The 27,801-nt window shown below is 45.3% G+C and overlaps 1 protein-coding gene and 1 long non-coding RNA gene across 8 annotated transcripts in view; both read right to left on the bottom strand.

Moving 5' to 3' along the window:
* The window catches only part of smoc1 (SPARC related modular calcium binding 1), a 573,206-nt gene that overhangs the window by 28,082 nt on the left and 517,323 nt on the right, over window positions 1-27,801 (bottom strand). The gene's annotated exons all lie outside the window — the stretch shown is intronic.
* On the bottom strand, window positions 324-20,184 carry LOC135561592 (uncharacterized). Its single transcript, XR_010459588.1, has 3 exons — window positions 19,701-20,184; window positions 7,207-7,269; window positions 324-422 (listed from the first exon to the last, which is right to left on the bottom strand). It is a non-coding gene; the product is annotated as an uncharacterized LOC135561592 (long non-coding RNA).

The following is a 27,801-nucleotide window of genomic DNA, read 5'->3' as shown; positions in this document are numbered from 1 at the left end:
AGATCCATAACTCCTGGGTGTTCTATATAACCTGATATCATCATAACCACATCCATAACTCCAGGGTGTTCTATATAACATTGGCAATCTCACTATGTGACTTTCTGTCAAGCTAAACATTTTGGTCCTTGTAAAACACAGCTAAGCTCTGTTGGAAAGACTATAGTGAAAGAGTAGAGTCACGTCCAACAAAGAAAGAAAGAAAGAAAGAAAGAAAGAAAGAAAGAAAGAAAGAAAGAAAGAAAGAAAGAAAGAAAGAAAGAGAAAGAAAGAAAGAAAGAAAGAAAGAAAGAAAGAAAGAAAGAACCAATCTCTTACCTCTGGGTAACACATCTCCTGGTTCTCATGGTAACCCCACTGCCACAGCTCCTGCTACATTCTCCATAGGGACTCCATTCCTCCCAGTAGTCCCCACTAGGCAGCTGGACATTTAAAACAACACATAGTGGTCAGAGTCTCAAATGGTACCCTATTCCCTATATAGTGCACTACATCAAATGGTACCCTATTCCCTATATAGTGCACTACATCAAATGGTACCCTATTCCCTATATAGTGCACTACATCAAATGGTACCCTATTCCCTATATAGTGCACTACAAATGGTACAAATGTGTACCCTATTCCCTATATAGTGCACTACTTTAAATGGTACCCTATTCCTATATAGTGCACTACTTGGTACCCTATTCCTATATAGTGTACATCAAATGGTACCCTATTCCTATATAGTGCACTACATCAAATGGTACCCTATTCCTATATAGTGCACTACTTTAAATGGTACCCTATTCCCTATATAGTGCACTACATCAAATGGTACCCTATTCCCTATATAGTCAAATGGTACTATTCTTAGTGCACTAAATGGTACCCTATTCCTATATAGTGCACTACATCAAATGGTACCCTATTCCCTATATAGTGCACTACTTTAAATGGTACCTATTCCTATATAGTGCACTACTTAAATGGCAAATGGTTCCCTACCATCAAATATTCCCTATATAGTGCACTACTTTAAATGGTACCCTATTCCCTATATAGTGCACTACATCAAATGGTACCCTATTCCCTACATAGTGCACTACTTTAAATGGTACCCTATTCCCTATATAGTGCACTACATCAAATGGTACCCTATTCCCTATATAGTGCACTACTTTAAATGGTACCCTATTCCCTATATAGTGCACTACATCAAATGGTACCCTATTCCCTATATAGTGCACTACATCAAATGGTACCCTATTCCCTATATAGTGCACTACTTTAAATGGTACCCTATTCCCTATATAGTGCACTACATCAAATGGTACCCTATTCCCTACATAGTGCACTACTTTAAATGGTACCCTATTCCCTATATAGTGCACTACATCAAATGGTACCCTATTCCCTATATAGTGCACTACTTTAAATGGTACCCTATTCCCTATATAGTGCACTACATCAAATGGTACCCTATTCCCTATATAGTGCACTACATCAAATGGTACCCTATTCCCTATATAGTGCACTACTTTAAATGGTACCCTATTCCCTATATAATGCACTACTTTAAATGGCACCCTATTCCCTATATAGTGCACTACTTTAAATGGCACCCTATTCCCTATATAGTGCACTACTTTAAATGGCACCCTATTCCCTATATAGTGCACTACTTTAAATGGTACCCTATTCCCTATATAGTTCACTACTATAAATGGTACCCTATTCCCTATATAGTGCACTACTTTGGACAAGAGGCCATAGGGCCCTATAGGACTAGGTTCTACCTCTACCTCATCTACCTCACCACTATCCTGTCATCTACCTCACCACTATCCTGTCATCTACCTCACCACTATCTTGTCATCTACCTCACCCCTCTCCTGTCACTACTATCCTGTCATCTACCTCACCACTATCCTGTCATCTACCTCACCACTATCCTGTCATCTACCTCACCACTATCCTGTCATCTACCTCACTACTATCCAGTCATCTACCTCACCACTATCCTGTCATCTACCTCACCACTATCCTGTCATCTACCTCACTACTATCCAGTCATCTACCTCACCACTATCCTGTCACCACTATCCTGTCATCTACCTCACCACTATCCTGTCACCACTATCCTGTCATCTACCTCACCACTATCCTGTCATCTACCTCACTACTATCCAGTCATCTACCTCACCACTATCCTGTCATCTACCTCACCACTATCCTGTCATCTACCTCACCACTATCCTGTCATCTACCTCACTACTATCCAGTCATCTACCTCACCACTATCCTGTCATCTACCTCACCACTATCCTGTCATCTACCTCACCACTATCCAGTCATCTACCTCACCACTATCCTGTCATCTACCTCACCACTATCCTGTCATCTACCTCACCACTATCCTGTCATCTACCTCACCACTATCCTGTCATCTACCTCACCACTATCCTGTCATCTACCTCACCACTATCCTGTCACCACTATCCTGTCATCTACCTCACCACTGTCCTGTCACCACTATCCTGTCACCACTGTCCTGTCACCACTATCCTGTCATCTACCTCACCACTATCTTGTCATCTACCTCACCACTATCCTGTCATCTACCTCACCACTATCCTGTCATCTACCTCACCACTATCCTGTCATCTACCTCACTACTATCCTGTCATCTACCTCACCACTATCCTGTCACCACTATCCTGTCACCACTATCCTGTCACCACTGTCCTGTCACCACTATCCTGTCATCTACCTCACCACTATCTTGTCATCTACCTCACCACTATCCTGTCATCTACCTCACCACTATCCTGTAATCTACCTCACTACTATCCTGTCATCTACCTCACCACTATCCTGTCACCACTATCCTGTCATCTACCTCACCACTATCCTGTCACCACTATCCTGTCATCTACCTCACCACTGTCCTGTCACCACTGTCCTGTCACCACTATCCTGTCATCTACCTCACCACTATCCTGTCACCACTGTCCTGTCACCACTGTCCTGTCACCACTATCCTGTCATCTACCTCACCACTATCCTGTCATCTACCTCACTACTATCCAGTCATCTACCTCACCACTATCCTGTCATCTACCTAACCACTATCCTGTCATCTACCTCACCACTGTCCTGTCATCTACCTCACCACTATCCTGTCACCACTATCCTGTCATCTACCTCACCACTATCCTGTCATCTACCTCACCCCTCTCCTGTCACCACTATCCTGTCATCTACCTAACCACTATCCTGTCACCACTATCCTGTCATCTACCTCACCCCTCTCCTGTCACCACTATCCTGTCATCTACCTAACCACTATCCTGTCACCACTATCCTGTCATCTACCTCACCCCTCTCCTGTCACCACTATCCTGTCATCTACCTAACCACTATCCTGTCATCTACCTAACCACTATCCTGTCATCTACCTCACCACTATCCTGTCATCTACCTCACCACTATCCTGTCATCTACCTCACCACTATCCTGTCATCTACCTCACCACTATCCTGTCATCTACCTCACCACTGTCCTGTCACCACTATCCTGTCATCTACCTCACCACTGTCCTGTCACCACTATCCTGTCATCTACCTCACCACTGTCCTGTCACCACTATCCTGTCACCACTATCCTGTCACCACTATCCTGTCACCACTATCCTGCCACCACTGTCCTGTCACCACTGTCCTGTCACCACTGTCCTGTCACCACTGTCCTGTCACCACTATCCTGCCATCTACCTCACCACTATCCTGTCATCTACCTCACCACTGTCCTGTCACCACTATCCTGTCATCTACCTCACCACTATCCTGTCATCTACCTCACCACTATCCTGTCATCTACCTCACCACTATCCTGTCATCTACCTCACCACTGTCCTGTCACCACTATCCTGTCATCTACCTCACCACTATCCTGTCATCTACCTAACCACTATCCTGTCATCTACCTCACCACTATCCTGTCATCTACCTCACCACTATCCTGTCACCACTATCCTGTCATCTACCTCACCCCTCTCCTGTCACCACTATCCTGTCATCTACCTCACCCCTCTCCTGTCACCACTATACTGTCATCTACCTCACCACTATCCTGTCATCTACCTCACCACTATCCTGTCATCTACCTCACCACTATCCTGTCACCACTGTCCTGTCACCACTGTCCTGTCACCACTATCCTGTCATCTACCTCACCACTATCCTGTCACCACTGTCCTGTCACCACTGTCCTGTCACCACTGTCCTGTCACCACTATCCTGTCATCTACCTCACCACTATCCTGTCATCTACCTCACCACTGTCCTGTCACCACTATCCTGTCACCACTATCCTGTCACCACTATCCTGCCACCACTGTCCTGTCACCACTATCCTGTCACCACTGTCCTGTCACCACTGTCCTGTCACCACTGTCCTGTCACCACTATCCTGCCATCTACCTCACCACTATCCTGTCATCTACCTCACCACTGTCCTGTCACCACTATCCTGTCATCTACCTCACCACTATCCTGTCATCTACCTCACCACTAACCTGTCATCTACCTCACCACTATCCTGTCATCTACCTCACCCCTCTCCTGTCACCACTATCCTGTCATCTACCTCACCCCTCTCCTGTCACCACTATCCTGTCATCTACCTCACCCCTCTCCTGTCACCACTATCCTGTCATCTACCTCACCCCTCTCCTGTCACCACTATCCTGTCATCTACCTCACCCCTCTCCTGTCACCTCACTATCCTGTCATCTACCTCACCACTATCCTGTCATCTACCTCACCACTATCCTGCCATCTACCTCACCACTATCCTGTCATCTACCTCACCACTGTCCTGTCACCACTATCCTGTCATCTACCTCACCACTATCCTGTCATCTACCTCACCACTATCCTGTCATCTACCTCACCACTGTCCTGTCACCACTATCCTGTCATCTACCTCACCACTGTCCTGTCACCACTATCCTGTCATCTACCTCACCACTGTCCTGTCACCACTATCCTGTCACCACTATCCTGTCACCACTATCCTGTCACCACTATCCTGCCACCACTGTCCTGTCACCACTGTCCTGTCACCACTGTCCTGTCACCACTATCCTGCCATCTACCTCACCACTATCCTGTCATCTACCTCACCACTGTCCTGTCACCACTATCCTGTCATCTACCTCACCACTATCCTGTCATCTACCTCACCACTATCCTGTCATCTACCTCACCACTATCCTGTCATCTACCTCACCACTGTCCTGTCACCACTATCCTGTCATCTACCTCACCACTATCCTGTCACCACTATCGTGTCACCACTGTCCTGTCACCACTATCCTGTCACCACTATCGTGTCACCACTGTCTTGTCACCACTGTCCTGTCACCACTATCCTGTCATCTACCTCACCACTATCCTGTCACCACTATCGTGTCACCACTGTCCTGTCACCACTGTCCTGTCACCACTATCCTGTCATCTACCTCACCACTATCCTGTCACCACTGTCCTGTCACCACTATCCTGTCATCTACCTCACCACTATCCTGTCACCACTGTCCTGTCACCACTGTCCTGTCACCACTATCCTGTCACCACTATCCTGTCACCACTATCCTGTCACCACTGTCCTGTCATCAGTATTCTGTCACCACTATCCTGTCACCACTCTCCTGTCACCACTATCCTGTCACCACTATCCTGTCACCACTGTCCTGCCACCACTATCCTGTCACCACTGTCCTGTCACCACTGTCCTGTCACCACTGTCCTGTCACCACTATCCTGTCACCACTATCCTGTCACCACTGTCCTGTCACCACTATCCTGTCACCACTATCCTGTCACCACTGTCCTGTCACCACTGTCCTGTCACCACTGTCCTGTCACCACTATCCTGTCACCACTGTCCTGTCACCACTGTCCTGTCACCACTATCCCGTCACCACTGTCCCGTCACCACTGTCCTGTCACCACTATCCCGTCACCACTGTCCTGTCACCACTGTCCTGTCACCACTATCCTGTCACCTATAATAATACATGTTTATCAGACATCCTAAGTATTGTACAGCTAGTGTCTACATGTTTACTGTGTGGTCTCTGTGGGGACCTATATAACACAGTACTGTAACACATACACTACATGACCAAAAGTATGTGGACACCTGCTCGTCCTACATTTGATTCCAAAATCATTGGTGTTAATCTGTAGTTGGTCCCCTCTTTGCTGCTATAACAGCCTTCACTCTTCTAGGAAGGCTTTCTACTAGATGTTGGTACATTGCTGCTATAACAGCCTTCACTCTTCTGGGAAGGTTTTCCACTAGATGTTGGAACATTGCTGCTATAACAGCCTCCACTCTTCTGGGAAGGTTTTCCACAAGATGTTGGAACATTGCTGTGGGGGGACTTGCTTCCATTCAACCACATGTGCATTAGTGAGGTCGGGGACTGATGTTGGGCGATTAGGCCTGGCATGCAATCAGCGTTCCAATTCATCCCAAAGGTGTTCGATGGGGTTGAGGTCAAGGTTCTGTGCAAGCCAGTCCAGTTCTTCCACACCAATTTCTACAAACCATTGACCTCTCTTTCTGCAAGGGGACATTGTCATTGTCAGTGTTGCAACCGAGAACAGACGATTTCTACACCCTAAGTGTTTCAGCACTCAGCGGTCCCGTTCTGTGAGCTTGTGTGGCCTACCACTTCACGGCTGTGCCGTTGTTGCTCCTAGACGTTTCCACTTCACAATAACAGCACTTACACTTGACCGGGGGCAGTCCCAGCAGGGGAGGCTGGTGAAGCAGGGGTGGCTGGTGAAGCAGGGGTGGCTGGTGAAGCAGGGGTGGCTGGTGAAGCAGGGGAGGCTGGTGAGCCCTAGCAGGGCAGAAATTTGACATACTGTCTTGATAGAAAGGTGACATCCTATGACAATACCACGTTGAAAGTCACTGAGCTCTTCAGTATGGGGCCATTCTACTGCTACTGTTTGTCTATGGAGATTGCATGGCGGTGTGCTCGATTTTATAAACCTGTCAGAAACATACTTTTGATATAGTGTAGTGTAGGTTGGATGTGTTACCTGTACCAGACTGCTTTTTCCTCCACGTAACAATTTGTCTTCACTGAATACAATAACAACGTAATGCAATACTATTCATATGGACATCATGTCTGCTTACCAGGAGAGCTGGTGCCAAGAACAGCTGCACAGCAACCAGACACCACAGCATCTTCCTCTTTCACTGATGGGGACGACAAAACCAGTTAGTCTGATAAAGGCGATTATAATAACTATGTTTACTTACATTTACAAAATGTGAGAGCAATGAGTAATAAATGGTGGGAAGATGGTTTTGTAAAATGCCTTTATAAATGGTTTATTACCGAACGTTATGATAAAAGTGTTAGCTTCTAGTAGTTCTACAATCATTATTATAAAGTGATTTTCAAATCCTATGTGTCTTGTGAGATGTTTAATGGTGTTATTTTAAAAAAATCACGTTTCTACGTTTTTTTTTTTTTTCAACATTCTGAGAACAGAGGTGTTCTGTTCTGAGAACGGAGATGTTCTGTTCTGAGAACGGAGGGGTTCTCTTTTGAGAACGGAGGTGTTCTGTTCTGAGAATGGAGGAGTTCTGTTCTGTGAACGGAGGTGTTCTGTTCTGAGAACAGAGCTGTTCTGTTCTGAACGGAGGTGTTCTGTTCTGAGAACGGAGGTGTTCTGTTCTGAACGGAGGAGTTCTGTTCTGAGAACGGAGGAGTTCTGTTCTGTGAACGGAGGTGTTCTGTTCTGAGAACGGAGGTGTTCTGTTCTGAGAACGGAGGTGTTCTGTTCTGAGAACGGAGCTGTTCTGTTCTGAACGGAGGTGTTCTGTTCTGAGAACGGAGCTGTTCTGTTCTGAGGACGGAGGAGTTCTGTTCTGAATGGAGGTGTTCTGTTCTGAGAACGGAGGTGTTCTGTTCTGAACGGAGGTGTTCTGTTCTGAGGACGGAGGAGTTCTGTTCTGAGAATGGAGCTGTTCTGTTCTGAACGGAGGAGTTCTGTTCTGAGAACGGAGGAGTTCTGTTCTGTGAACGGAGGTGTTCTGTTCTGAGAACGGAGGTGTTCTGTTCTGAGAACGGAGGTGTTCTGTTCTGAGAACGGAGCTGTTCTGTTCTGAACGGAGGTGTTCTGTTCTGAACGGAGCTGTTCCGTTCTGAGGACGAAGGAGTTCTGTTCTGAATGGAGGTGTTCTGTTCTGAGAACGGAGGTGTTCTGTTCTGAACGGAGGTGTTCTGTTCTGAGGACGGAGGAGTTCTGTTCTGAATGGAGGAGTTCTGTTCTGTGAACGGAGCTGTTCTGTTCTGAACGGAGGAGTTCTGTTCTGAGAACGGAGGTGTTCTGTTCTGAGAATGGAGGAGTTCTGTTCTGAGAACGGAGCTGTTCTGTTCTGAACGGAGGTGTTCTGTTCTGAGAACGGAGGTGTTCTGTTCTGAGAACGGAGGTGTTCTGTTCTGAGAACGGAGCTGTTCTGTTCTGAACGGAGGTGTTCTGTTCTGAACGGAGCTGTTCTGTTCTGAACGGAGCTGTTCCGTTCTGAGGACGAAGGAGTTCTGTTCTGAATGGAGGTGTTCTGTTCTGAGAACGGAGGTGTTCTGTTCTGAACGGAGGTGTTCTGTTCTGAGGACGGAGGAGTTCTGTTCTGAATGGAGGACTTCTGTTCTGTGAACGGAGCTGTTCTGTTCTGAACGGAGGAGTTCTGTTCTGAGAACGGAGGTGTTCTGTTCTGAGAATGGAGGAGTTCTGTTCTGTGAACGGAGGTGTTCTGTTCTGAGAACGGAGCTGTTCTGTTCTGAACGGAGGTGTTCTGTTCTGAGAACGGAGGTGTTCTGTTCTGAGAACGGAGGTGTTCTGTTCTGAACGGAGGTGTTCTGTTCTGAGAACGGAGGTGTTCTGTTCTGAACGGAGGTGTTCTGTTCTGAGAACGGAGCTGTTCTGTTCTGAACGGAGGTGTTCTGTTCTGAACGGAGCTGTTCTGTTCTGAGGACGGAGGAGTTCTGTTCTGAATGGAGGTGTTCTGTTCTGAGAACGGAGGTGTTCTGTTCTGAACGGAGGTGTTCTGTTCTGAGGACGGAGGAGTTCTGTTCTGAGAATGGAGCTGTTCTGTTCTGAACGGAGGTGTTCTGTTCTGAACGGAGCTGTTCTGTTCTGAGGACGGAGGAGTTCTGTTCTGAATGGAGGTGTTCTGTTCTGAGAACGGAGGTGTTCTGTTCTGAACGGAGGTGTTCTGTTCTGAGGACGGAGGAGTTCTGTTCTGAATGGAGGTGTTCTGTTCTGAGAACGGAGGTGTTCTGTTCTGTGAACGGAGGTGTTCTGTTCTGAACGGAGGTGTTCTGTTCTGAGAACGGAGGTGTTCTGTTCTGAGAACGGAGGTGTTCTGTTCTGAACGGAGGTGTTCTGTTCTGAATGGAGGTGTTCTGTTCTGAGAACGGAGGTGTTCTGTGAACGGAGGTGTTCTGTTCTGAGGACGGAGGTGTTCTGTTCTGAACGGAGGTGTTCTGTTCTGAACGGAGGTGTTCTGGAGGTGTTCTGTTCTGAGAACGGAGGTGTTCTGTTCTGAGAACGGAGATGTTCTGTTCTGAACGGAGGTGTTCTGTTCTGAGAATGGAGGAGTTCTGTTCTGAGAACGGAGGTGTTCTGTTCTGAGAACGGAGGTGTTCTGTTCTGAGAACGGAGGAGTTCTGTTCTTAACAGAGGTGTTCTGTTCTGAGAACGGAGGAGTTCTGTTCTTAACGGAGGTGTTCTGTTCTGAGAATGGAGGAGTTCTGTTCTGAGAACATAGGAGAATGTTTTACTATGGTTCCCTGAACGAGGGGGGGCAAGGCAGCCCAGCAGGCAGTGGACACTCTGGTCTGGACTGATCTGACTGTCCGTAATTGCACTCACTTGGAGGTTGTTAATGGAGTCAGTGGCTCTATGAGCCTATTGTCCTCAGCTTATTACCGGAACTGTCAGAGTTAGGGGGTCAGGACAGAGCCCCAGTCACAGGATTCAACTCTCACTAACACCGTCAATAGACTGGTCAGCAAAAAAGACTCTTTGCACTCAAGAGTCCCATTCCTTGACCACATGTACAAACACACAAACACACATGCATACACACCTACTGAATACACAAATAAACACACGTGCACACACACGTGCACACACATGCACACACACCTACTGAATACACAAATAAACACACGTGCTCACACACCTACTGAATACACAAATAAACACACGTGCACACACACGTGCACACACATGCACACACACCTACTGAATACACAAACAAACACACGTGCACACACACCTACTGAATACACAAACAAACACACGTGCACACACACCTACTGAATACACAAACAAACACACGTGCACACACACCTACTGAATACACAAACAAACACACGTGCACACACACCTACTGAATACACAAACAAACACACGTGCACACACACCTACTGAATACACAAACAAACACACGTGCACACACACCTACTGAATACACAAACAAACACACGTGCACACACACCTACTGAATACACAAACAAACACACGTGCACACACACCTACTGAATACACAAACAAACACACATGCACACACACCTACTGAATACACAAACAAACACACGTGCACACACCTACTGAATACACAAACAAACACACGTGCACACACACCTACTGAATACACAAACAAACACACGTGCACACACACCTACTGAATACACAAACAAACACACGTGCACACACCTACTGAATACACAAACAAACACACGTGCACACACACCTACTGAATACACAAACAAACACACGTGCACACACACCTACTGAATACACAAACAAACACACGTGCACACACACCTACTGAATACACAAACAAACACACGTGCACACACACCTACTGAATACACAAACAAACACACGTGCTCACACACCTACTGAATACACAAACAAACACACGTGCTCACACACCTACTGAATACACAAATAAACACACGTGCACACACACGTGCACACACATGCACACACACCTACTGAATACACAAATAAACACACGTGCACACACACAAACACACATGCACACACACCTACTGAATACACAAACAAACACACGTGCACACACACCTACTGAATACACAAACAAACACACGTGCACACACACCTACTGAATACACAAACAAACACACGTGCACACACACCTACTGAATACACAAACAAACACACGTGCACACACACCTACTGAATACACAAACAAACACACGTGCACACACACCTACTGAATACACAAACAAACACACGTGCACACACACCTACTGAATACACAAACAAACACACGTGCACACACACCTACTGAATACACAAACAAACACACGTGCACACACACCTACTGAATACACAAACAAACACACGTGCACACACACCTACTGAATACACAAACAAACACACGTGCACACACCTACTGAATACACAAACAAACACACGTGCACACACACCTACTGAATACACAAACAAACACACATGCACACACACCTACTGAATACACAAACAAACACACGTGCACACACACCTACTGAATACACAAACAAACACACGTGCACACACACCTACTGAATACACAAACAAACACACGTGCACACACACTACTGAATACACAAACAAACACACGTGCACACACACCTACTGAATACACAAATAAACACACGTGCACACACACCTACTGAATACACAAACAAACACACGTGCACACACACAAACACACGTGCACACACACCTACTGAATACACAAACAAACACACGTGCACACACACAAACACACATGCACACACACCTACTGAATACACAAACAAACACACGTGCACACACACCTACTGAATACACAAACAAACACACGTGCACACACACCTACTGAATACACAAACAAACACACGTGCACACACACCTACTGAATACACAAACAAACACACGTGCACACACACAAACACACGTGCACACACACCTACTGAATACACAAACAAACACACGTGCTCACACACAAACACACGTGCACACACACCTACTGAATACACAAATAAACACACGTGCACACACACCTACTGAATACACAAACAAACACACGTGCACACACACAAACACACGTGCACACACACCTACTGAATACACAAATAAACACACGTGCACACACACCTACTGAATACACAAACAAACACACGTGCACACACACCTACTGAATACACAAACAAACACACGTGCTCACACACAAACACACGTGCACACACACCTACTGAATACACAAACAAACACACGTGCACACACACAAACACACATGCACACACACCTACTGAATACACAAACAAACACACGTGCACACACACAAACACACATGCACACACACCTACTGAATACACAAACAAACACACGTGCACACACACCTACTGAATACACAAACAAACACACGTGCACACACACCTACTGAATACACAAACAAACACACGTGCACACACACCTACTGAATACACAAACAAACACACGTGCACACACACCTACTGAATACACAAACAAACACACGTGCACACACACAAACACACGTGCACACACACCTACTGAATACACAAACAAACACACGTGCTCACACACAAACACACGTGCACACACACCTACTGAATACACAAATAAACACACGTGCACACACACCTACTGAATACACAAACAAACACACGTGCACACACACAAACACACGTGCACACACACCTACTGAATACACAAATAAACACACGTGCACACACACCTACTGAATACACAAACAAACACACGTGCACACACACCTACTGAATACACAAACAAACACACGTGCACACACACAAACACACGTGCACACACACAAACACACGTGCACACACACCTACTGAATACACAAACAAACACACGTGCACACACACCTACTGAATACACAAACAAACACACGTGCACACACACCTACTGAATACACAAACAAACACACGTGCACACACACCTACTGAATACATAAACAAACACACGTGCACACACACCTACTGAATACACAAACAAACACACGTGCACACACACCTACTGAATACACAAACAAACACACGTGCACACACACCTACTGAATACACAAACAAACACACGTGCACACACACCTACTGAATACACAAACAAACACACGTGCACACACACCTACTGAATACACAAACAAACACACATGCACACACACCTACTGAATACACAAACAAACACACGTGCACACACACCTACTGAATACACAAACAAACACACGTGCACACACACCTACTGAATACACAAACAAACACACGTGCACACACACCTACTGAATACACAAACAAACACACGTGCACACACACCTACTGAATACACAAATAAACACACGTGCACACACACCTACTGAATACACAAACAAACACACGTGCTCACACACAAACACACGTGCACACACACCTACTGAATACACAAACAAACACACGTGCACACACACAAACACACATGCACACACACCTACTGAATACACAAACAAACACACGTGCACACACACAAACACACATGCACACACACCTACTGAATACACAAACAAACACACGTGCACACACACAAACACACATGCACACACACCTACTGAATACACAAACAAACACACGTGCACACACACCTACTGAATACACAAACAAACACACGTGCACACACACCTACTGAATACACAAACAAACACACGTGCACACACACCTACTGAATACACAAACAAACACACGTGCACACACACAAACACACGTGCACACACACCTACTGAATACACAAACAAACACACGTGCTCACACACAAACACACGTGCACACACACCTACTGAATACACAAATAAACACACGTGCACACACACCTACTGAATACACAAACAAACACACGTGCACACACACAAACACACGTGCACACACACCTACTGAATACACAAACAAACACACGTGCTCACACACAAACACACGTGCACACACACCTACTGAATACACAAACAAACACACGTGCACACACACAAACACACATGCACACACACCTACTGAATACACAAACAAACACACGTGCACACACAAAACACACATGCACACACACCTACTGAATACACAAACAAACACACGTGCACACACAAAACACACATGCACACACACCTACTGAATACACAAACAAACACACGTGCACACACACCTACTGAATACACAAACAAACACACGTGCACACACACCTACTGAATACACAAACAAACACACGTGCACACACACAAACACACGTGCACACACACCTACTGAATACACAAACAAACACACGTGCTCACACACAAACACACGTGCACACACACCTACTGAATACACAAATAAACACACGTGCACACACACCTACTGAATACACAAACAAACACACGTGCACACACACAAACACACGTGCACACACACCTACTGAATACACAAACAAACACACGTGCACACACACCTACTGAATACACAAACAAACACACGTGCACACACACAAACACACGTGCACACACACCTACTGAATACACAAATAAACACACGTGCACACACACCTACTGAATACACAAACAAACACACGTGCACACACACAAACACACGTGCACACACACCTACTGAATACACAAATAAACACACGTGCACACACACCTACTGAATACACAAACAAACACACGTGCACACACACTACTGAATACACAAACAAACACACGTGCTCACACACAAACACACGTGCACACACCTACTGAATACACAAACAAACACACGTGCACACACACAAACACACATGCACACACACCTACTGAATACACAAACAAACACACGTGCACACACACAAACACACATGCACACACACCTACTGAATACACAAACAAACACACGTGCACACACACCTACTGAATACACAAACAAACACACGTGCACACACACCTACTGAATACACAAACAAACACACGTGCACACACACCTACTGAATACACAAACAAACACACGTGCACACACACCTACTGAATACACAAACAAACACACGTGCACACACACAAACACACGTGCACACACACCTACTGAATACACAAACAAACACACGTGCTCACACACAAACACACGTGCACACACACCTACTGAATACACAAATAAACACACGTGCACACACACCTACTGAATACACAAACAAACACACGTGCACACACACAAACACACGTGCACACACACCTACTGAATACACAAATAAACACACGTGCACACACACCTACTGAATACACAAACAAACACACGTGCACACACACCTACTGAATACACAAACAAACACACGTGCACACACACACACGTGCACACACAAACAAACACACGTGCACACACACCTACTGAATACACAAACAAACACACGTGCACACACACCTACTGAATACACAAACAAACACACGTGCACACACACCTACTGAATACACAAACAAACACACGTGCACACACACCTACTGAATACATAAACAAACACACGTGCACACACACCTACTGAATACACAAACAAACACACGTGCACACACACCTACTGAATACACAAACAAACACACGTGCACACACACAAACACACGTGCACACACACCTACTGAATACACAAACAAACACACGTGCTCACACACAAACACACGTGCACACACACCTACTGAATACACAAATAAACACACGTGCACACACACCTACTGAATACACAAACAAACACACGTGCACACACACAAACACACATGCACACACACCTACTGAATACACAAACAAACACACGTGCACACACACAAACACACATGCACACACACCTACTGAATACACAAACAAACACACGTGCACACACACAAACACACATGCACACACACCTACTGAATACACAAACAAACACACGTGCACACACACCTACTGAATACACAAACAAACACACGTGCACACACACCTACTGAATACACAAACAAACACACGTGCACACACACCTACTGAATACACAAACAAACACACGTGCACACACACAAACACACGTGCACACACACCTACTGAATACACAAACAAACACACGTGCTCACACACAAACACACGTGCACACACACCTACTGAATACACAAATAAACACACGTGCACACACACCTACTGAATACACAAACAAACACACGTGCACACACACAAACACACGTGCACACACACCTACTGAATACACAAACAAACACACGTGCTCACACACAAACACACGTGCACACACACCTACTGAATACACAAACAAACACACGTGCACACACACAAACACACATGCACACACACCTACTGAATACACAAACAAACACACGTGCACACACACAAACACACATGCACACACACCTACTGAATACACAAACAAACACACGTGCACACACACAAACACACATGCACACACACCTACTGAATACACAAACAAACACACGTGCACACACACCTACTGAATACACAAACAAACACACGTGCACACACACCTACTGAATACACAAACAAACACACGTGCACACACACAAACACACGTGCACACACACCTACTGAATACACAAACAAACACACGTGCTCACACACAAACACACGTGCACACACACCTACTGAATACACAAATAAACACACGTGCACACACACCTACTGAATACACAAACAAACACACGTGCACACACACAAACACACGTGCACACACACCTACTGAATACACAAACAAACACACGTGCACACACACCTACTGAATACACAAACAAACACACGTGCACACACACAAACACACGTGCACACACACCTACTGAATACACAAATAAACACACGTGCACACACACCTACTGAATACACAAATAAACACACGTGCACACACACCTACTGAATACACAAACAAACACACGTGCACACACACCTACTGAATACACAAACAAACACACGTGCACACACACAAACACACATGCACACACACCTACTGAATACACAAACAAACACACGTGCACACACACAAACACACATGCACACACACCTACTGAATACACAAACAAACACACGTGCACACACACAAACACACATGCACACACACCTACTGAATACACAAACAAACACACGTGCACACACACCTACTGAATACACAAACAAACACACGTGCACACACACCTACTGAATACACAAACAAACACACGTGCACACACACCTACTGAATACACAAACAAACACACGTGCACACACACAAACACACGTGCACACACACCTACTGAATACACAAACAAACACACGTGCACACACACAAACACACGTGCACACACACCTACTGAATACACAAACAAACACACGTGCTCACACACAAACACACGTGCACACACACCTACTGAATACACAAACAAACACACGTGCACACACACAAACACACATGCACACACACCTACTGAATACACAAACAAACACACGTGCACACACACAAACACACATGCACACACACCTACTGAATACACAAACAAACACACGTGCACACACACAAACACACATGCACACACACCTACTGAATACACAAACAAACACACGTGCACACACACCTACTGAATACACAAACAAACACACGTGCACACACACCTACTGAATACACAAACAAACACACGTGCACACACACAAACACACGTGCACACACACCTACTGAATACACAAACAAACACACGTGCTCACACACAAACACACGTGCACACACACCTACTGAATACACAAAAAACACACGTGCACACACACCTACTGAATACACAAACAAACACACGTGCACACACACAAACACACGTGCACACACACCTACTGAATACACAAACAAACACACGTGCACACACACCTACTGAATACACAAACAAACACACGTGCACACACACAAACACACGTGCACACACACCTACTGAATACACAAATAAACACACGTGCACACACACCTACTGAATACACAAATAAACACACGTGCACACACACCTACTGAATACACAAACAAACACACGTGCACACACACCTACTGAATACACAAACAAACACACGTGCACACACACAAACACACGTGCACACACACAAACACACGTGCACACACACAAACACACGTGCACACACACAAACACACGTGCACACACACAAACACACGTGCACACACTGTATAATACACAGAGCACACACTGTATAATACACAGAGCACACACTGTATAATACACAGAGCACACACACAAACACACGTGCACACACTGTATAATACACAGAGCACACATTGTGAAGGAATGGCCCATCAATAAAGTTATGCCTATTTTAATAATAACTTATTTATTCAATGTTGTGCTGACAGAATAAAGTAAGTAACGTTAATGTGTGTTTGTGTGTATTCTCAACACGTAACTATTCATTTAATTTTAAAAAGTAGAATAGAATAACAGGGAATCATTTGAGGTGAAATAAAGTGACTCCCATAGTCTCACAACCTCAAACCCTGTTAGGGGGTAAAAAACAGCAATAAGTAACCTCGGTCCTGAGTTGGCGGGGCGCCTTGACGGTAGACAGGGTTCATGGAAGGTGACAAAAGAGGATGTCCCTCAGTGATGGAAAAAGTACTCAATCGTCATACCTGAGTAAAACTAAAGATACCTTAATAGAAAATGACTCGAGTAAAAGTGGAAAGTCACCCAGTAAAATACTACTTGAGTAAAAAGTTTAAAAGTATTTTGGTTTTACATGTACTTAAGTCTCAAAAATAAAAAGCATAAATCATTTAAAATTCCTTATAATTAAACGAACCAGATGCCAGGACTTTCTTGTTTTTATTGTATTTACGGATAGCCAGTGGCTCCAACACTCAAACATTCATTTACAAATGAAGTATTTGTGTCCATTATTTTCTTTAACGAATGTAGTGGAGTAAAAGTACATAGTAAAGTACAGATACCCCCAAAAACTACTTAAGTAGTACTTTAAAGTATTTTTTTTACTGAAGTACTTTATACCACTTGTGTCACTAGCCTACAACTCCATATGACATCACAGGCTGATCAGGCAGGACCCACTGGAAACAGACATTTGCTTTTTAGTTGTCAACTAATATGAATTCCAAGTTGATTAAAAAATATATATTATTCACCATGTCATGAGATTCAGGTTCAAAGTTGTGTGAAAAAAAAGACTAAATGTCCTTATGTTGATGACTTTTTGCTAATCTAATCAGTTTTACACGTTGATTCAACGTAATCACATTGATCTTTTGTTGAAATTACCTGGGGAAAAAGTTGATTTAATACGTTTTTTTGCCCAGTGGAGATGCATTATATTCTCCAACCGGAGAGGGTACGCTCTGTTCTGCTCTGCAAAACATTAAGACTATGTTGAAAAAAATAATGTTAAATGACTTTGGCTGAACTGAATGTAGTATACGTTAATTAAAAGTAGAAATTAATAGTCTAATGGTATCTGGTAGCCTGCCTACAAATCCGAAATATGTGAAAAGTAACTCCTGTAAACGCTTAATATTGTGCGCAAGAATGTTGGCTTTCCAGAAATTTCCCACGAAACAATTAATACTAAAGACAAAATGGCAGAAATCCTAATAAAAGTTGTCAGAACTTACCCTTTGTGCGTTCCTTCAACTATCCAAAAGACCTGATGAATCCGTGCTGCGCGGTTTCACTGTGTTGTAGTACCTCCGCAGCTGCGGTTCTAATATTACCTGCTGGCTTCGTGTCTCTCTGCCGGGGAGGGTTTTTAGTTATTAACCCCTGTGCCCAACTCCTGTTCTGATGAGGTTATCAAGCTGCAAGACCCTTTTCCTTTCCCTTTCCAGTTGAAATTGAAAAGGGGAGAAAGAGTCCCGTCGGTGTTAAAACCTCTGTGTGCGTCACTCGGGCTAACCCCATCGTGCCCGGGATCTGCGCGCTGGTGATTACAGTGTGTCAATGTACACAACTCAACCGGGGAGAAATATTGCGAGGCTATAATTTCAGATTGTAAAAATAACTGTTAATTAAGGTTTGTAGATTTTAAGATCCTTCTTCTCAGATGAATGTGCAAGACACACTTTTAATGAGTAATTCTCGTTTTTACAAACCAGTGGCCCTCTAATCTTGGTTACCTCAGAACAATTTTTATTTCGCGAAAGTTTGTCATTTCCTGTTCATGAGAATCTGTCCACGAGAGATTAGTGGCTCACACCCGGTACTGTTATTATAGCATTACGGTATGGGCTATTTGAGTTGAGCGGTGTCAGATTATTATAGTGTAATAATGTGTTATGATGTTTAATAACAGTTTCGTTAATACCAGGGTTTAACAATTATATATATATGAATAGGTTTATAATAAGGTGACCACACGTCCCGGATTGATGAGAGCTGGCGACGAATCAGTTGGACGGACCTTTTGATTTGACTTTTCTTCAAGGTAGCTCCTATGTGTACGTACACAGGCTTGTACCTTCACCGTTTTTTTTGGGGGGGGGGGGGGGGGGTGTTATGGTGAAGACGTTAGATCTCCACAGTGGAGGTGTCATAATACCCATAAAACCTAGTGGTCAAACAAGGGAAATGGTTCCAATTGTTTTTCCACCATTCATTTTTCCAATAGGGGATTATTTTTTTAGAAACGCTTGAAAATAAGGACTGTGTTTAGTATAGGCTTACCCTGTCGTGATGTTTTGATAACCTGTCAAAATCTCCCTCGGACAAGGTGGCTTTTATCACTATATTCGGGGCTCTAATTACTCTCATATTAAAAAATGCTAATTAACATTGTTGTGTATTGATGTGACGTCCTGATATATGACGTCACCACGCCAGTAAAGACGTACTGATATGTGAATACGGGGCTTGTTACTTGGACACTGATGGAGTAAAGTTGACGTTTACCTCCTGAGTCTGGTTGATTTCATTTAGTATAATATCTTAACTTATAGCACAAGTTGTACGTATATGATCGAACTATGTTGACGAGGATAACGTTTTGAAAACGATAGTTGATTCAATCTTGAAAAGTTAGTTTCATCAAGATGGGAAAACAATGTGCCAACGTTTGACTGCTAACAGTGAGCCTGCTACGCTAGGTCCATGCTGGACCGGGTGGTTTATGACGCTGGACCGGGTGGTTGTTGACGCTGGACCAGGTGGTTGATGACGCTGTTCCGGGTGGTTGATGACGCTGGACCGGGTGGTTGATGATGCCGGACCGGGTGGTTTATGACGCTGGACCGGGTGGTTGATGATGCCGGACCGGGTGGTTTATGACACTGGACCGGGTGGTTGATGACGCTGGACCGGGTGGTTTATGACGCTGGACCGGGTGGTTGTTGACGCTGGACCGGGTGGTTGATGACGCTGGACCGGGTGGTTGATGACGCTGGACCGGGTGGTTGATGACGCTGGACCGGGTGGTTGATGACGCTGGACCGGGTGGTTGATGACACCGGACCGGGTGGTTGATGACACCGGACCGGGTGGTTGATAACGCCGGACCAGGTGGTTGATGACGCCGGACCGGGTGGTTGATGACGCCGGACCGGGTGGTTGATGACACTGGACCGGGTGGTTGATGACACCGGACCGGGTGGTTGATGACACCGGACCGGGTGGTTGATAACGCCGGACCGGGTGGTTGATGACACTGGACCGGGTGGTTGATGACACCGGACCGGGTGGTTGATAACGCCGGACCGGGTGGTTGATGACGCTGGACCGGGTGGTTGATGACACTGGACCGGGTGGTTGATGACACCGGACCGGGTGGTTGATAACGCCGGACCGGGTGGTTGATGACACTGGACCGGGTGGTTGATGACACTGGACCGGGTGGTTTATGACGCTGGACCGGGTGGTTTATGACGCTGGACCGGGTGGTTTATGACGCTGGACCGGGTGGTTTATGACGCTGGACCGGGTGGTTTATGACGCTGGACCGGGTGGTTTATGACGCTGGACCGGGTGGTTGATGACACTGGACCGGGTGGTTGATGACGCCGGACCAGGTGGTTGATGACGCCGGACCGGGTGGTTACGTTGATGCGATTGCATAACAACAGAGGAGAGCTTTGCTTCTACATCATGCTGGGACAGATGTGCAAGACATTTTCTTCGCCGACACCGGAGAACCAACGGACTACGGCAGGGCTGTGTTAAATGCATACTTCGTGCCACAGGTGAACACAGACATACTTTTTATCAACTGACACAGACAACTGCTGAGACAGAAATGTGTTACTCGTCTTAGACAAGCAGCTAAAGACTGTGACATTGGAGATAAAAGCAATCAGATTACAGATGCCATACTGGAGATAAGGGCAATCAGATTACAGATGCCATACTGGAGATAAGGGCAATCAGATTAGAGATGCCATACTGGTAGATAGATAGAGGAACTAGTAAACATGGACCAATGGAGAGAGTGGATGGCACCACATCATGGGTGAATCCTGTAGTGGGTGGTGCCACACCATGGGTGAATCCGGTAGTGGGTGGTGCCACACCATGGGTGAATCCTGTAGTGGGTGGTGCCACACCATGGGTGAATCCGGTAGTGGATGGTGCCACACCATGGGTGAATCCTGTAGTGGGTGCTATACCATGGGTGAATCCTGTAGTGGATGGTGCCACCCCATGGGTGAATCCGGTAGTGGGTGGTACCACACCATGGGTGAATCCTGTAGTGGGTGGTACCACACCATGGGTGAATCCTGTAGTGGGTGGTGCCACACCATGGGTGAATCCGGTAGTGGGTGCTATACCATGGGTGAATCCTGTAGTGGGTGGTACCACACCATGGGTGAATCCTGTAGTGGGTGCTATACCATGGGTGAATCCTGTAGTGGGTGGTACCACACCATGGGTGAATCCTGTAGTGGATGCTATACCATTGGTGAATCCGGTAGTGGGTGGTGCCACACCATGGGTGAATCCTGTAGTGGGTGGTGCCACACCATGGGTGAATCCTGTAGTGGGTGGTGCCACACCATGGGTGAATCCGGTAGTGGGTGCTATACCATGGGTGAATCCTGTAGTGGGTGGTACCACACCATGGGTGAATCCTGTAGTGGATGCTATACCATTGGTGAATCCGGTAGTGGGTGGTGCCACACCATGGGTGAATCCTGTAGTGGGTGGTGCCACACCATGGGTGAATCCGGTAGTGGGTGGTGCCACACCATGGGTGAATCCTGTAGTGGGTGGTGCCACACCATGGGTGGCTACACCATGGATGAATCCTGTAGTGGGTGGTGCCACACCATGGGTGAATCCTGTAGTGGATGGTACCACACCATGGGTGAATCCTGTAGTGGGTGGTACCACACCATGGGTGAATCATGTAGTGGGTGGTGCCACACCATGGGTGAATCCTGTAGTGGGTGGTACCACACCATGGGTGAATCCTGTAGTGGGTGGTACCACACCATGGGTGAATCCTGTAGTGGGTGGTACCACACCATGGGTGAATCCTGTAGTGGGTGGTACCACACCATGGGTGAATCCTGTAGTGGGTGGTACCACACCATGGGTGAATCCTGTAGTGGGTGGTGCCACACCATGGGTGAATCCGGTAGTGGGTGCTATACCATGGGTGAATCCTGTAGTGGGTGGTGCCACACCATGGGTGAATCCGGTAGTGGGTGATGCCACACCATGGGTGAATCCTGTAGTGGGTGGTGCCACACCATGGGTGGCTACACCATGGATGAATCCTGTAGTGGGTGGTGCCACACCATGGGTGAATCCTGTAGTGGATGGTACCACACCATGGGTGAATCCTGTAGTGGGTGGTACCACACCATGGGTGAATCCTGTAGTGGGTGGTACCACACCATGGGTGAATCCTGTAGTGGGTGGTGCCACACCATGGGTGAATCCGGTAGTGGGTGCTATACCATGGGTGAATCCTGTAGTGGGTGGTACCACACCATGGGTGAATCCTGTAGTGGGTGGTACCACACCATGGGTGAATCCTGTAGTGGGTGGTGCCACATCATGGGTGAATCCGGTAGTGGATGGTACCAAAACCGGACGGCGACATGAGATTTTGTCTGGACAAGCGAACACAGAAATCATACGTGGCAGATACCCAGTAGATTCACTTTAGCAAGGAATCAATGGGTCTGTCATGTTCAGTAAACTGGATCTTATATGGGGGCTGTCATCAATTGGAACTAACACCAGAGTCGAGAGGCATAACGACATTTGCAGTGCATACTGGGATATAAAAGACTAATATTCAGAGTTTCATCGCAGAGTGAGCAGTATCAACACGAAATCAAAACAGCACCGGCAGGTATCGAGTGGGTGGAGAACATATTGGACGACATCATCGTCCACGCCCCAGTCAAGGAGACCCATGACCAGTGGCTATATGCTGTCCTCAACAGGCTGGACAGCTGTGGGCTGACTCTCAACTCAGAGGAATGTCCGTTCAACATGGACAAATTTATGTTTATTGGCATGTTACTTTCAGAGAAGAGTTATTATTATTATGCTGGTCATCTATGAACATTTGAACATCTTGGCCATGTTCTGTTCTAATCTCCTGTTGGTCATCTTTGAACATTTGAACATCTTGGCCATGTTCTGTTATAATCTCCTGTTGGTCATCTATGAACATATGAACATCTTGGCCATGTTCTGTTCTAATCTCCTGTTGGTCATCTATGAACATATGAACATCTTGGCCATGTTCTGTTCTAATCTCCTGTTGGTCATCTATGAACATTTGAACATCTTGGCCATGTTCTGTTCTAATCTCCTGTTGGTCATCTATGAACATTTGAACATCTTGGCCATGTTCTGTTCTAATCTCCTGTTGGTCATCTATGAACATATGAACATCTTGGCCATGTTCTGTTCTAATCTCCTGTTGGTCATCTATGAACATTTGAACATCTTGGCCATGTTCTGTTCTAATCTCCTGTTGGTCATCTATGAACATTTGAACATCTTGGCCATGTTCTGTTATAATCTCCTGTTGGTCATCTATGAACATATGAACATCTTGGCCATGTTCTGTTCTAATCTCCTGTTGGTCATCTATGAACATTTGAACATCTTGGCCATGTTCTGTTCTAATCTCCTGTTGGTCATCTATGAGCATTTGAACATCTTGGCCATGTTCTGTTATAATCTCCTGTTGGTCATCTATGAACATTTGAACATCTTGGCCATGTTCTGTTATAATCTCCACCCGGCACAGCCAGAAGAGGACTGGCCACCCCTCATAGCCTGGTTCCTCTCTAGGTTTCTTCCTAGGTTTTGGCCTTTCTAGGGAGTTTTTCCTAGCCACTGTGCTTCTACACCTGCATTGCTTGCTGTTTGGGGTTTTAGGCTGGGTTTCTGTACAGCACTTTGAGACATCAGCTGAAGTAAGAAGGGCTTTATAAATACATTTGATTTGATTTGAGAAGGGCATTGGGCCCACAGCTGAAAGAGAGGGAGCAGAGGTCCACAGTACGTCATCCCAGTTCCAGAACTTCTGCCAGGAAAATGGGATATAGCAAAATATGGGTGGATTACAGGGGCTGGACTGGAATCAGAAGCTACTACAGGTCCATTGATCACTGCACCACGGGTGGGAGCCCAGCTGAGCTACAGTTACACCACAGAGTGGCCTGGAGATACGGGACTATGATGATGAGCAGAAAGGGAAATCCAAGATCCATGCAGACAACTGTCGTTGAGCCAAACACTCTGACGTGGACGTCGGAGACCAAGTTCTCCTAAAAACAGGACAAAACAGACAAGTTCACAATAACCTTCAACGAGACACCACACACTGATCAATAACGACAACATTCAACGAGACACCACACACTGATCAATAACGACAACATTCAACGAGACACCACACACTGATCAATAACGACAACATTCAACGAGACACCACACACTGATCAATAACTACAACCTTCAACGAGACACCACACACTGATCAATAACGACAACATTCAACGAGACACCACACACTGTGATCAATAACGACAACATTCAACGAGACACCACACACTGTGATCAATAACGACAACATTCAACGAGACACCACACACTGTGATCAATAACGACAACATTCAACGAGACACCACACACTGTGATCAATAACGACAACATTCAACGAGACACCACACACTGTGATCAATAACGACAACATTCAACGAGACACCACACACTGTGATCAATAACGACAACATTCAACGAGACACCACACACTGTGATCAATAACGACAACATTCAACGAGACACCACACACTGTGATCAATAACGACAACATTCAACGAGACACCACACACTGTGATCAATAACGACAACATTCAACGAGACACCACACACTGTGATCAATAACGACAACATTCAACGAGACACCACACACTGTGATCAATAACGACAACATTCAACGAGACACCACACACTGTGATCAATAACGACAACATTCAACGAGACACCACACACTGATCAATAAGGAGGGGAACAATGTGGTTGTTCAATATCCAACCGGAGCCAGGTATTCCAGGAATAGAATATTCATCAAGGGGTATACAACCGGAGCCAGGTATTCCAGGAATAGAATATTCATCAAGGGGTATACAACCGGAGCCAGGTATTCCAGGAATAGAATATTCATCAAGGGGTATACAACCGGAGCCAGGTATTCCAGGAATAGAATATTCATCAAGGGGTATACAACCGGAACCAGGTATTCCAGGAATAGAATATTCATCAAGGGGTATACAACCGGAACCAGGTATTCCAGGAATAGAATATTCATCAAGGGGTATACAACCGGAACCAGGTATTCCAGGAATAGAATATTAATCAAGGGGTATACAACCAGAGCCAGGTCCAGATCCAAAGGACACCACACACCTGAAAGAGACTGTGGAACAGAGTCCTACTCTGAGTCCAAACCAGAGACTATCTGTTAAGGATTACCACAAAGACCGTGGACAACCAAGCCAATCAGGCCTCACAGACATATTAAACTGCCACAGAAGTTAACAGACTTTGTCATTAAATAATTAAATAATTACCCTGTACTGTAAGGGGTAAAGATAACCAGTATAAACTGAAAAAATTACAAGTACAAAGAACTAATGCAAAGACTTTAATGTTTGAGAAATGTTGCAAAAAATAAAATAGGTATTTTGTTACAGTAAGAAAAAAATATGTTTATTTTGTTTTGAAGTAAATCTGATAACGGAAAGTCCATTAGCAGAACAGAAATAATAATACATTGAGCAGATATCAGTTGTTTATTGGTAACACAAAGGTTGCTATACAGGTAAAGAATGAGAGCTGTTGTCATGCCCTGACGGTCACATCCTGACCTTACTTCCTTGTTTATGTCTCTGTTTTAGTTTGGTCAGGGCGTGAGTTGGGGTGGGCATTCTATGTTTTGTATTTCTATGTTTTGTATTTCTATGTGTTTGGCCTGGTATGGTTCCCAATCAGAGGCAGCTGATGTCTATCGTTGTGTCTGATTGAGAATCATACTTAGGCAGCTTTTTCCCCACCTGTGTTTGGTTGGGTAGTTGTTTTCAGACAGAACTGGTTCCGTCGTTGCTGAGGCTATGTTTCGTGATTATCGAGGCAGGGAGAGTGTTGGAAAGATTTGTCAAATACTGTGAATAACTACTTTTCTTCACAATGATGTAAAAAAAATAACAATAATAAAAACAGACTTTGTAAAGGTGAAGAAACAAAATGAGTGAGAAG

The sequence above is a fragment of the Oncorhynchus nerka genome, linkage group LG18 (assembly GCF_034236695.1).
Source record: "Oncorhynchus nerka isolate Pitt River linkage group LG18, Oner_Uvic_2.0, whole genome shotgun sequence".
Lineage (NCBI taxonomy): Eukaryota > Metazoa > Chordata > Actinopteri > Salmoniformes > Salmonidae > Oncorhynchus > Oncorhynchus nerka.
This window is presented reverse-complemented; position numbering and strand designations above follow the sequence as displayed.